General features: G+C 40.4%; 1 protein-coding gene across 1 annotated transcript in view; it reads right to left on the minus strand.

The window, feature by feature from the left end:
• bach2b (BTB and CNC homology 1, basic leucine zipper transcription factor 2b) overlaps nucleotides 1–3605 on the minus strand; it is a 60171-nt gene extending 56566 nt beyond the window's left edge. Inside the window, exon 1 of the mRNA XM_052052138.1 lies at nucleotides 3275–3605. The gene's annotated coding sequence lies outside the window, so the exon portion shown is untranslated. The remainder of the gene's footprint in view (nucleotides 1–3274) is intronic.
• Between the last annotated feature and the right edge of the window lie 9048 nt (nucleotides 3606–12653).

Raw genomic sequence — 12653 nt, forward strand, 5'->3', positions numbered from 1 at the left:
ACTATTGAAAAGTCATGGTGATACATTTTATGTTTCAAATCAATCAATTTGCACTCAGGAGACTTCTGTTTAAGAAAAAGTCAAGTGAATAAGCAGTTGCATGTGAAATACCTGTTTCAAATGAACCAAAAGAAATTCTTAAGATTGTTGAAATTAAAATAAAAATGGAAATGTGAAACAGACTGGCTTACTAAAATTTGTTGAACAATATTGTTGTTCAATGTAAAGAATGTCAGCCAAGGTCGGCCCCCCGACATTTTACCACATAAAATCTGGCCCCCTTGGCAAAAAGTTTGGACAACCCTGATTTAGAGTGTTCAATCAGCCTGTTGTGCATGTTTTTGGAATGTGGGAGGAAACCGCACTACCCAGAGAAAACCCACGCAGGCACGGGGAGAACATGCAAACTCCACACAGGAAGGCCGGAGACGGGATCGAACCCACAACCTCTGCAATGTGAGGCCTATGCACAAACCACTGGACTACACTTTCTATTTCATTTTATATTTTTATCTTATTTTTTTAAATTTATGAAATAATCCACAAATAGCTATTCACCAAACGTAAGAGACTATTATGTAGCAATAATGAAAAATAGAGTGATAAAATCAACTTAGTTGTCAAGCTAATAGTTTAGACTTGGAAAATATAACATTAGACCAGTGGTCCCCAAACTTTTTCCTGTGAGGGCCACATAGCTTTTCGCTTCTCTGATGGGGGGGCCGGGGTCAGTTTGTAACAGCAAAAGTGTGACTGCAAGATTACCTAGACGTAAAAATGTATCGTTTCCCAGAAACCCACACAAAATCAAATAACTTTTTTTGATACACTCGCGGTATTAAAGACGTCTTTCTTCTCGGGACACACCACCTCCGTGACAGCATTCATGCATTTCTTGACAAACTCTCCTTACCGCTGCTTGCTATCAGTTGAGCAAACCGAAAGCTAACCCGAACAGATGTCTGGTTCAGCTGAGCTTGGCGTGCAAATGTATTTTGCTGAGCTAACGTTCCTCTTTTTAGCGTTGACAGTTTGTCTGCTCTCATTTGCCCATGCAAAATATCATACTTGTTGTCGTGACGGGATTCATAGTGTCTCCGCAGATTGTATTCTTTGAATATCGCCACCGACAGATGAGACAGACAATCTTTTCTTTTCATTGGAAAAAAAATGTTTCTCCATTTTGGGTTAAATTCCCTGTATTCCGAATATTTTTTTTTCTCTTACCTCAGCTTTTCGCTATGATTACGTTCTCTTTGAGAGGGACGGGTTTAGGATTTTTTTTTCTGGGGTTGCCAGATAACGGCACAGACCACAGAAGGATGGAACAAATGTCACGTTATATGTGTTTATGAAACTGTTACTAGCTAGTAGTTAATCATGAAAATGGTTCTTAACTAAGGAATATTTTATTGCAAACGCCAAATCTTATGATAAAATACAAATATACATAGATGAAAAATAAATCAAAAGACTCTGTAGTATTGTTTAGGGGGGCCGGACCAAATGTAGAGGGGGGCCGAATCCGGCCCGCGGGCCGTAGTTTGGTGACCGCTGCGTTAGCCCCTCACACGGGTCAGTCTTAAATGGTATAATTTCACTCTATATACAGTGATCTATAGGTTATAAACTGCCGGTGTCACAAATTGTGGATTAGTGCAAAGTTTGTGACATGAACATTACCAGCTACTTGCTAGTTTGTGTGTAAAAGAACACACAAATGTGTGACACAATAAATGGGCGATAATTCCAATACGCAGGGAGGGCGACGTCTAAAGAAGAAAAGACTCGTTGTATAAAACGATAGATGAGTGCTTCAACCATTCACATGTTGGAAGAGTCGAGCAACGTTTACCATCACATTTCAATCAAGGTGTTATCTGCATTTAAACACCACGTTAAAATATCTCAATACCGTACTTAGTATTTCACGGTCAGATATATCCCCCCTTCAAACATATAAAAGAGAGATAGTGGAAGATTGTGATCGCTGATGCTGCTTGACGTGGCATGATCCCAGCGCATCCAGCAGACAAAGAAGTGCATACCTAATGTCACGCTGACACTAAGTGCTTCATTGCCGCATCAATGTATCGCAACAACATCAAAGTGTCAACCGTCGGACTCTAGCAATACACCAATATAGCCAGAAATCCGGAAGTTTTTTTTTTTTTTTGTTTGTTTGGTTTTGGGGTGAAACGTTATCTTCTGAAGAAAGACCCCGGAAGCAAAGCACACAAAAACACTCACCGTCCAGAAACGCTATGAAATGACAAATTATACTGTGGGGCGTGCCTCACTATCAGACATATCTTTAATAGTTCGGCATGAATCCTATTTACATTTAGAACATCTATTTGGTTGCGTCCCTAATCAAGATTGCAGTCCCAGCAGAATCACCCACTTATCAGGGACCCCCGCATAATAAAAGGGGCTGACTAAACCGCTGCGCTGCATGACCCGATCACGTAACAATAAAAGGCGCAGCTGGTTTCAGACACTCCCAATAAATAGATAGATATTCGATATTTTAAAAAATCGATCATTACTTTAGAACATAAAATTATTCTCGGTGGAATAAAAAAACAGCTAATGATTAATGGGTAACCGCAGTGCATGTACAGTCGAACTGGCTCGGTATAAAACGAAGTGTAATGATTTGTATTAAGACTGCGAAAGGAAAATCGTGATAGTACATCATGAAATATGATGATCGTAGTAGGCCAGCATCTGGGAAATCAATACTACTTATCGCATTATACTCCAACAAATCATCACAACGGTCTTATAACCTGGGAACTTTAAACCTCCTTAATGAATGAATATATCCTGTGACTCAGACATGTTTGCGTCATGGGGCGTGGGGTCAGTATTCTTTAAATGTTTCCCCGTGGTGTGAAGTAAATCAACCCACTATGCAAAATCGTAGCAAATACTGTACACCGTGCTGACTTAAAACAAAACAGGATGTGGTTCGGGGATGTGTTTAATTTCTTAACCAGCGTTCAAACCCGAAAAACTTAACCCACTAATTTCACCACCTTCATGCTGTCACTCCACCCACACCGCAGTCAACTAATAAAACGTATGGATTATTGTTTTTCTACCGATGACTTTTTAGATGGCTTGGAATGCCCATTCATGTGTGTAACTCCACACCATGAGTCATTTTTTCCGATGGTGACAGACAGGAAACGAAGATATATTACACAGCAGATCGAGCAGATAGTGGTCGAAGTACGACAAAGACGCCAGAAAGTGCACGGCTACTTACCGTTTTCTTCCTTTTCTTCTCGAGCAAACGCTCGTATCCGTTTCCTATACAAGTTCTTTCACATGATGACTCGCTTTGCCGTCTCCTTAAATCCTCGTGACTCCAATTTACTACTTCTCCAGCGGCAACAACACGATTTGATCCGCCTCACCTACTGAAAAACATGTCCGTGGTTTTCCTTTCTGTTATTACTGCTACGAATACGTGTAAACGCTCGTTCAAAGTGATCCTGCACGGAGTGCAGCCCAGTCTGCCGCTGTTTGTTACGCTCGAATGGAACGCCTTCTCTCTACCGCTGCATTGTTGACATGAGTCCGCCGACGTCACTCGGTTCGTTCATTGACAACATAGTCAGCGCGTCGGTCCTTATCTCGCTAATGGCTGAACGTATGCGTGTCCGTGGATATCTAGCATAGTTACCGCTTTGGCAGAGAATCGTACTTAAACTTCCCCGCCATATTGAATGTGGCAAAGTGGCACGCTTGTTGAACTTCATCCATTCATCCATTTTTTGACCAGCTTCAATCTGACGTCACTCGATAATGGCGACGCCCAAGGAGCTATAGACCGACGAGATAAATAATAATAACAATAATAATAATAATACATGTTATTTATAATCGCCTTTCGAAACAGTCAAGGACAAATTTACATGATTATAAACATATGTCTTTCTTTATTCATTTTCAGTTACTGTAGTTAACCTACCGTATTACAAATAGCTTCACATAAGGCATGATTTGTACTGTTTTTGTGAAAATATGCCGTTATCTCCCTGTATGAAGTTAGTTGGTGAAATTAATGTGACATGCTTAGAAGATAGAATATTCGTTTCTGTAACTCATGGATTTGTTTTTGCACTTGTGTTACCCCACACTTTAACACAATACACGAAGTATGGGAATACCAATGTAGAGTATAAAATACGGAGTACAGTTTTGGCAAGGCATCGTTTCACTTTGTTCATACAGTAATTACGAGATGATTCGAGATTTTTGTTTTTCTATGTCTGACATGTCAATTGTAATGCCAAAGTCTCGTTTACATTACCCATTCGAATGCCATCAATTATTGGCAGTTGGTAGATTGTTTTAAACGAGCCGAAAATCAGTTCTTTTGTTTTATTTACTTATTTTATTTATTTTATTTTATTTATTTACAGATAGTTTATTCATGCCCATTTAATTTTTTATTTTCATTATCCATCCGTCCATCCATTTTCTGATCCGCTTATCCTCATAAGGGCAGGCTGGAGCCCATCCCAGCTGTCTTTGGTCAATAGTCGGGGTACACCCTGAACATTCTGCAAGGTGAGATGCAAATTATTTTATATTTGTTAAAAGTGTCCCCCCTTGAAATTGTAATGATTGACTCCACTTCAGGCATAACCACTCAAACGCAGAAGAAACAAACTTCTACTAACAAAAAAGTCCATTGCAGTCATTGTCTAAAACAGTGGTTCTCAACCTCTTTCAAGGTACAGAACACAACAAGTTCATATACACATTCACCGAACCCTTCATTCGTGAAAAATAAAACTTACTTTTTTTTTTACAAATTCAAATTCAAGAACTGAATTCCTTCAGTTTTGCCGGTGAGACTAGAACTGCTCAACTTGGCATGACAAATCATGCAAATAGGACGCTGAGTCCCAAATACATTCCATGATGCATGTGAATCCATGTTGTGCATATTCACCTGACCACTTTCTTTTTTTTGCTTGACGTAGTTAGCATGTGTGAAAGCAGTATTTTTCAAAAATCACATGACGTATTATCGTGACAATTACACGTTGACTACTGAGCAAACTAAATTTCCAACCACGTTGATTGGACAATATAAAGTGATCATCTGCAGCCACTGATGGCCAAGGGGGTGTGTCATAACTGATTGACATGTTGAGTCATGTGTGTCTTAAAATCCACGGCAGAGGCCCTGAGACCGATTCATCGACCCCCTCGGGTTCGGTCGAACCCAGGTGAAGAAGCATTGGTCTGAAATGAACAGAAAGTGAGTAATTTTGAAAGTTTTGACCCATTTTTGCTTATTTACAGGGGCCATAGTTTTGCACCCTTGTCCTAGAGCAGGGGTGGGCAATTATTTTTTGCATAGGGCCACATTAGAACCAGAAAATATTATGGAGGGCCGGATCAAAAGGGTGAACTAAATTCAACATAATATTAATTGGATTTCTTTATTTAAAAAGCAGTAGTTTGCATTTTTTGGCACATTTTTCAGACTTTAAAAGTACATTATCCTGTCGTATTGAATGGGATTTGCTCGACTTGGCGCTACTGCGGGCTTCCGTATAGTCTCCCCCTTCCTCCCAATGCTCTGCTACATCAAGTAACTGTGCCACCTGGTGTTGAAATGCCTGTCATTACAAGTCCAAATGAAATGAATGCAGTCACTGACATCGAACCTTAATTGTGTACCAACCTTCGGCGGGCCGGATTAAAAAGACCAACGGGCCGGATTTGCCCCGCGGGCCGTAGTTTGCCCACCCCTGTCCTAGAGGATTGACTTCAAACATTTGCTGTACAGTGGTACCTCTACTTACGAAATTGATTGGTTCTGGAAGAAATTTCTTAACTAAAAACTTTTGTACCTGTAAGTAGAGATGCGTTTTCCATATAAGTGCCCTCATGAATCCGTTCCAAGACACCCCAAATATCAAACATAATTTTTTTCTAAAGCATAAAAATGCATCAAAATATGTAACATTACATGTTACAATTAGATTATTGCACAATAAATGAGAGTTGTGCATAATGTAAAAAAAACTATTAAATACTACATTGGTTTTTTGCCTTCTTTCGTTCATGTTCTCTCTCAAAAGTGGTTTTTGCCTGCCGTTCTGTAAACGACTGATCCAAGGACATTCACTTTTCTCGGCTTTTAACGTTTGCCCGACTGGTGAACACTTTTTCTGGGTGATTCACATTTACGTAAAACTATCAGAACTCCTCGTGGCCTGAGGGGCAAATCACGAAGACGCTGCATCGACGCATATCTATCTATTTATCAATCTACACACATACGGTAGAGGTCCCTCTTTGCCAATGGGATGCCAGGAAGTAATAGCCAATGGCAGAACAAAATAGTATGTTGAGTTCAGGAAACTTGGAGCAGACCACACTGTATTTTTACCTTTCGTATCTTGAAATTTCTTTCCTAACAACAGGCAATATTTTCCTGTGGAGGCGTTCCGTAACTTGAAAATTTCGTATGAAGAGACGTGTGTACCATCTTAAGACCCGAGACAACACCAAAGGAAAAAAAATCATGAGTTTCCAAGTACTGTATGATGAGATCGGGGCATCAAAATTTGTTTTTAATCATTCTTTTGCCACAAAGAAGGAAATCCTCAAAAGATCCCTGCATATGGTTCCAAAAAAATCCCAAACTGTATTTACAGTATATAAATGTGTGGAACCTGAAGACATCTGAAATTCCCTGTGACGACTCAAAATTTGAATGTTCTGAATGGAGTCCGTTGATTGAACTTGCCTGAAAATTTATCAAAAAAGCCCCAAGACGATCTTACTCACGAAATATTGTGACTTTTCGTCAAAGGGCATGGCCAGTGTGGTGCCGCCAAGTCTGATGATTCATCGTGACAATAAAGGTTGCTGTAACTTGACCCAGATGAGCCCATCTTGTCCAAACTTCACACATTTGACGAAAGCCTTTGCCTGAAGACATCTAGGAACTTGTTTTTCATCGTAGTGGTAGTCACTGTCTACTGGAAATACCATATTTTCCATACTATTATGGATTATGAGGCGCACCTTCAATGAATGGCCTATTTTGTAATTTTCTTCATACATTGGGCGCACCGCATTATAAGACACAATCTACAAAGCATCCACTAGATGGAGTTATGCTTAAATAAACACCAAATGAATGATCAGATTTCGGAGCGACAGAGTTCACTTAACCAACAGCACATTATAACAGTGACTCGTTAACTCTCTTGCCGCAGCTCTATTTCCGTGTTCAACTGCGTAGCCGATCGCCTTTTAATGTAATTCATATCACATTTGCCACATGCATATTTATGAAGTAACTCATTCTTTATATCACAATTAAATCGTCTGTATCAAATTTGATACTGCAGGTTTAAAATATGATTGTCCCCAAATTGTCATTTCACATGTAATCTACATAATGTTTCCGAAAATGTGATACAAAAAATATATTATAAACAATATAGCAAAAACATTTTTGTGGATTTTGTAATAAGGGTTAATTAACATCTCAGTTCACAAAAATCTGAATTTTATTAACTGGCTATTTTTTGATGGGTCAGGTCTTACAGGGTTGTTTGAATGTTGTTGTAAGCATGTCTGGAGCAAGGAGCCATTATGGGGTTGAATTATTACTCTAATGACCATACACAAGGCACATCGGGTTTTAAGGTGCGCTGTGAGCCTTTAGGAAAATGGAAGGCTTTTAGTTGCACCTTTCAGTGCGGAAAATACGGTAAATATTTTGGGTGGAGGGTTCCGTTTTTCTCCTTGCAGGATGACCACATCTAGTTCATATATACTTGGAAGAGTGTTTGATGATGTTAAAACACAAAGTTTTTTGCAAAATGCTGTTGCCGTGGCACGGCACAGTTTGTCATAAAAACTGATCATTTTGATGGTCTAAACATGCTATAAAACTCACGAAACTTTGCCCACACATCAGGCCTGAAAAAAAAATAAAAATATATATTGTAACAGTTCAATGTGGATTTTTTTTTAAGTGGCTCAACAGCACTCTCTATAAAATTGTTTTACAAAGCCGCCCCAGTTGTAGTTTCACTTCAATCTATGAAAACTGGTATCTGTAATACAGTAGACTAAGACCTACGAAAAAGTCTCCTGCCTTGTCAGTCAGTGAGGAAGGCATTGCAAGTCCTGTAGTACAATGCAGGTGAAGGACTCAATCCATGTCAAATGTTATTTTAGTTAATGCTGCTAATCAATTTGTTTACAATGATTTCCACAATGCCGCCAGCCACACTAATCCTAACCAAATCTACTCCATGTTAGATGGAAGTGTGGCGACAGTAACCGCAGGACCTTCAGTGGTGGCAGTGAGTAAATTTAGATCCCTGTCAGGCTCTCCGCCCCAGTGCGGCAAACAGGCTTACAGTCTGAATCTTTAGGCTGTTTACACGGGAAGTAGACACGGGCCCAAATAAGCCGCTTGGAATCTACGGCTGAAATCCTTTAAGACAGCCAAATCATTGTGTGACAGCTCCTTGTCTGTCACCGCTGTGTCTCTAGCTGGAGATGAGTGAAGTAAACAAACAGTTGTGAATTGTGCGGTGAGAGATGACTCATCAATTGTGGACTCAACTCTGCTTGGAGCTGTGCATGGCTTTGTCTGCTGTGCAGCTCCTTGGTGGTGGTCCGAGCTTGAATGATGCCTTGTGCAAGACTGCCCTCTTGGGGCGTCATCAACAACCAAAAATCCACACTGATGAAACAGGTCACACTCTTTCCAATCTGGTCTCTTGAACCATGTAAGTAAATGGACATGGACCTATTAGAAACTTTAAGCAAAATCAAAAAGCAGTTACAAAGCAGTTGCGAGTGAAGACTTCAAAGCGAGATGAATGTTTGAAACTGTGTACACTAAACAGAGTTGCAGGGTTCGATTCCGGCTCCGGTCTTCCTGTGCGGAGTTTGGATAGTCTCCTCGTGCCTGCAGGTGGAGTCAGCGCTATTTTCAGCGTCATCCATCAACAGCCCCGCGGCACTTGTGTTTTTTGCGGCTGTCATAGGCAGCAATTTTTTTTTTGCGGAGATGTCGGCGCTGTTGGACAGTCTGCGTTGTTGTGGCTGGATGCATGGCTGTTGGACTGAGGATGAGAGAGGAGCGTCGGCGTGGAGCATGGATGCCTGTTTGGAACTGAAAGTCGGCGCTTGGAATTGAAGCGGATTTACATGGGACAGGACAAGTGAACCAATCTTGTTTCTTTTCAGTGGACGCTACAGCTTCTTGTTTAGTTTCAAACTGAGTGTGTCCTGCGATTGGCTGGCAACCAGTTCAGGGTGTCCCCCGCCTATGGCCCGGAGTCAGCTAGGATAGGCACCAGCACACCCAGTGACCCTTGTGAGGATAAAGCGGATCAGAAAATGGATGGATGGATGGATACATTAATGGTCAGTGCCAAAATTTAATATGTGCTTTTCCTGTAATGTGTTAAATTTGTGACAAATTACCCCCCCCCCCGCCCCCCATCAAGCTGAATCTGAAAGTTGAGCAGAAGACAAGTTCTGAGAAGGTGGAAAAAGTTTGTTGTCATCGTGGCAGTACATCGTGGCACCTCTTGCACAATTTTATTCTTGAAAAGATGAATTTGTTAGCGCATCACTGGAATTTTGTTACAATAAAACAACAAGATTTCCTTATAATTACGTCTCCTTATAATTATGTCATTATCATGGCCTTTATTTCATCACATTACATTTCACAACCGACCTTGATCGTCGGGTTAATCAGAACATTTCACTCCTCATATTTGAGATGATGTCACGCATTTTCCGTTTGTATTTCCACGGGCATTTTCCATGCCATTTATTAGTAGACACTTGAAGGCAGTTTGTATCGCAGTTTATTCACCTTGGGGTAAGAGCTCAAGGTTAGAAACACAATTGTCAAAAATGTCACAATTGTCCGCGACAACAATAAATGCGTTGCCAGAACCGTGGGATTTCAATTATTCTCTTTTTCTTTTCAAAGTAGTTGCCTCCGGTCAATTTAAGAAACAACCGCACGTTCCATTTGATTGTCCTGATTAATGGAGCTAGAACACAGTGGAATTTATAGACCAACAGACAAGATATGATGACCTAAATTCTGTCCACTATAGAGAACTACTTCATTTCTCTGTGCCATAGTTAGCCTATTTCTGTCATCCAGTTTCCATGGGAACCTTGCCATAGATACAATCTAAAGCGTACAGTCAATCTCCTCATGTTTAAAAAAAAAAGGCAGAGCTGCCTTAACATCCCTTAATGGTGCAACAGTTTCCCTCATTTACATATTTTAGCTAATTCTTGTGAGCATAAATGGTAAAGAAACTGGACGGGTGGATGGATTGCAAAATTACACGGTTGCGAGCCTAAACTCTGTGTCAAGTATCAAATCTAGACATTGTATACCTGAACCGCAAGTGACATTTTATATCGGAGTCTAAACTGTCATGAGTGGGGAAACAACGGCAATCGCGTGGAAAATAAGCACGGCACTTTTCTTTCTCAGACACCCTTGATTTCCGGCTGATGTGAACTCAAACTCAAAGATGCCAAATCTGATTTTTGAGGGGTGGGGGGGGGGGCAGGTGAGAATCAACACCAATCCGTCCTCCGACATACCTGATTCAAAAAACTGGTCATGAGCAAGCTGCTCTAGCAGCCTGAAATTATCCTGATCATTTCAATTAGGTGTGTTGGAGTAGGGAGAGCTCGAAAACTGGCAGGATATGGCTCTTGAGAAACCAGAGTTCCCTATCCCTGTTCTTTCTATCAAGTTTGCATATCTTGAGGCTGAAATGTTTGCCCATTCTTCCTTGCTGAACAGCTCGAGCTCAGGCAGATCAGATGGAGAGTGACCGTGAGCACCAATTTTCAGATCTTTCCACAGATTCTCAATTGCACTTGGCCAAGTCCTGTTTGGCCTCAGGATGTCACCGGCTGTTGAAAAAAAAACCTCCTTCACAGTAGCAGAGCTAGTGAGTGGGGTGTTGGATTTAATAAACAAATCCACCAACGCCTCCTTGTGCTCAACTGGAGACGTTCCAATGCAGTATGCGCTGTGGGATGACCAGTGGCGCGTTTAAAGCATTCCAAGGCAATGTTTGTCCATTTCGCGTCGGCATCAGGCGTACGTCAGTACGTCACACGCATGCAAATGAATAAACTGACGCAGCTAAATAAAGTAAAACACAATCTATTTTGCTGGCTGCCTGTCTCTGTTTTAACTCCTAAAAGGCCAAAAGGTTTTGCTCCCCTGACCCAAAGACCTGTGTCGCATTGTTGCCATAGATCAGGTGTGGCAAATATGCGGCCCGCGGGCTAGAACCGGCCCCCAAGGAGGTTCGACCAGGCCCTCAGGATCATTTAAAAGTGAAAAAATTCATAAAAGACATGGAATGAATAGTTTTAATAAGGTGTGATTCATGGAGTATCAGCTAGGGGACACACTGTTTTGATCAGAGTAGAAGACAACATTGTTTTGATCAGAGAAGAAGACAACAGCAGCCTCAGTCAGACAGATCCAACACAGCAGACGATATCAAGGTCATTAAATTACCTTATTCTTTACACATTTAATAACACGCTCCTTCGTTTCCAAAGTGTAGGCAGGAATTACATTTAGATTTTATATCTACATGTGTAAATGATTTAAAAATTCATTTCTTTATATATTTTCTTGCATATCACATATTTTCTCGCCTTGTTTTTTCATTCTTCATTCTGCTCATAGTAAGTATTTTTGTTGTTCAACTTAAATCTTGAATTTGTATACTTTGTGTTTTGACAGCTTGTCTTTTCACACCTTTTGCATTTTAGTTTTGTTTTTCCCTAGTTATTGTAACTACTAGCATCATTTGTTCATTTTTGTATGAATAATCTTGTTCTGTTCAATTTCATCTGAGTCCACGTTTGGAGAGTCCGATTCTGTTCCGGCCCCTTCCGGAAGCGTAACAAACTTGCCATGACAATCAATCAATGCTTTATCTTCGACATCCTCCTCGTTGTCTTTTGGTGAATTATTGCTACCTCCTGAAAAGGGACGGTATGCATAATATATAACCTCCTATTTAACCCTACTGTTTCCAAAAATAAAACTAGATTTTTAAAACTTACATCATAAGAATTTCTCTGTAAGGTCTCAATTATTCAAATGTATTTTCTAAAATTTTAGCTCATCAATTACTTGAGGTCGTCCACATTCGAAAATAGAGCTCTGATGTATCTTTGGTGCATACCGCCATCTACTGTTCATATATAGTAAACGCAAGCGTGGTGTTCACCATTTTAATCTTGACAGGTGATTGGGGTGGGGGTACTTTGCCGAACTGAGAGGTCTGTTTGTTACGAGAACGCTGACGGATGAAAAGCTACCTCTGTTTGTGCTTGATTTTTTTTTTTTATAGCGAAGGGTAAGAACATCATTAGTGACTGACTGACGGACGGACCTTCCATCAGTACTGACGGAATGCCCACTACTGGTGGACAAAAAGGGAGTTAAAATATTTCAACGACTGCCTTTGAATAAATTATTTTAATTGTAAAGAGACTATAAACAGAGAGCGAGAGAGAAGCAGATGTGAAAAACGTCTGATAAACAACAAAAAGAATGCATATTTTTCTCA

This window comes from Hippocampus zosterae, chromosome 19 (genome assembly GCF_025434085.1).
Source record: "Hippocampus zosterae strain Florida chromosome 19, ASM2543408v3, whole genome shotgun sequence".
Taxonomy (NCBI): domain Eukaryota; kingdom Metazoa; phylum Chordata; class Actinopteri; order Syngnathiformes; family Syngnathidae; genus Hippocampus; species Hippocampus zosterae.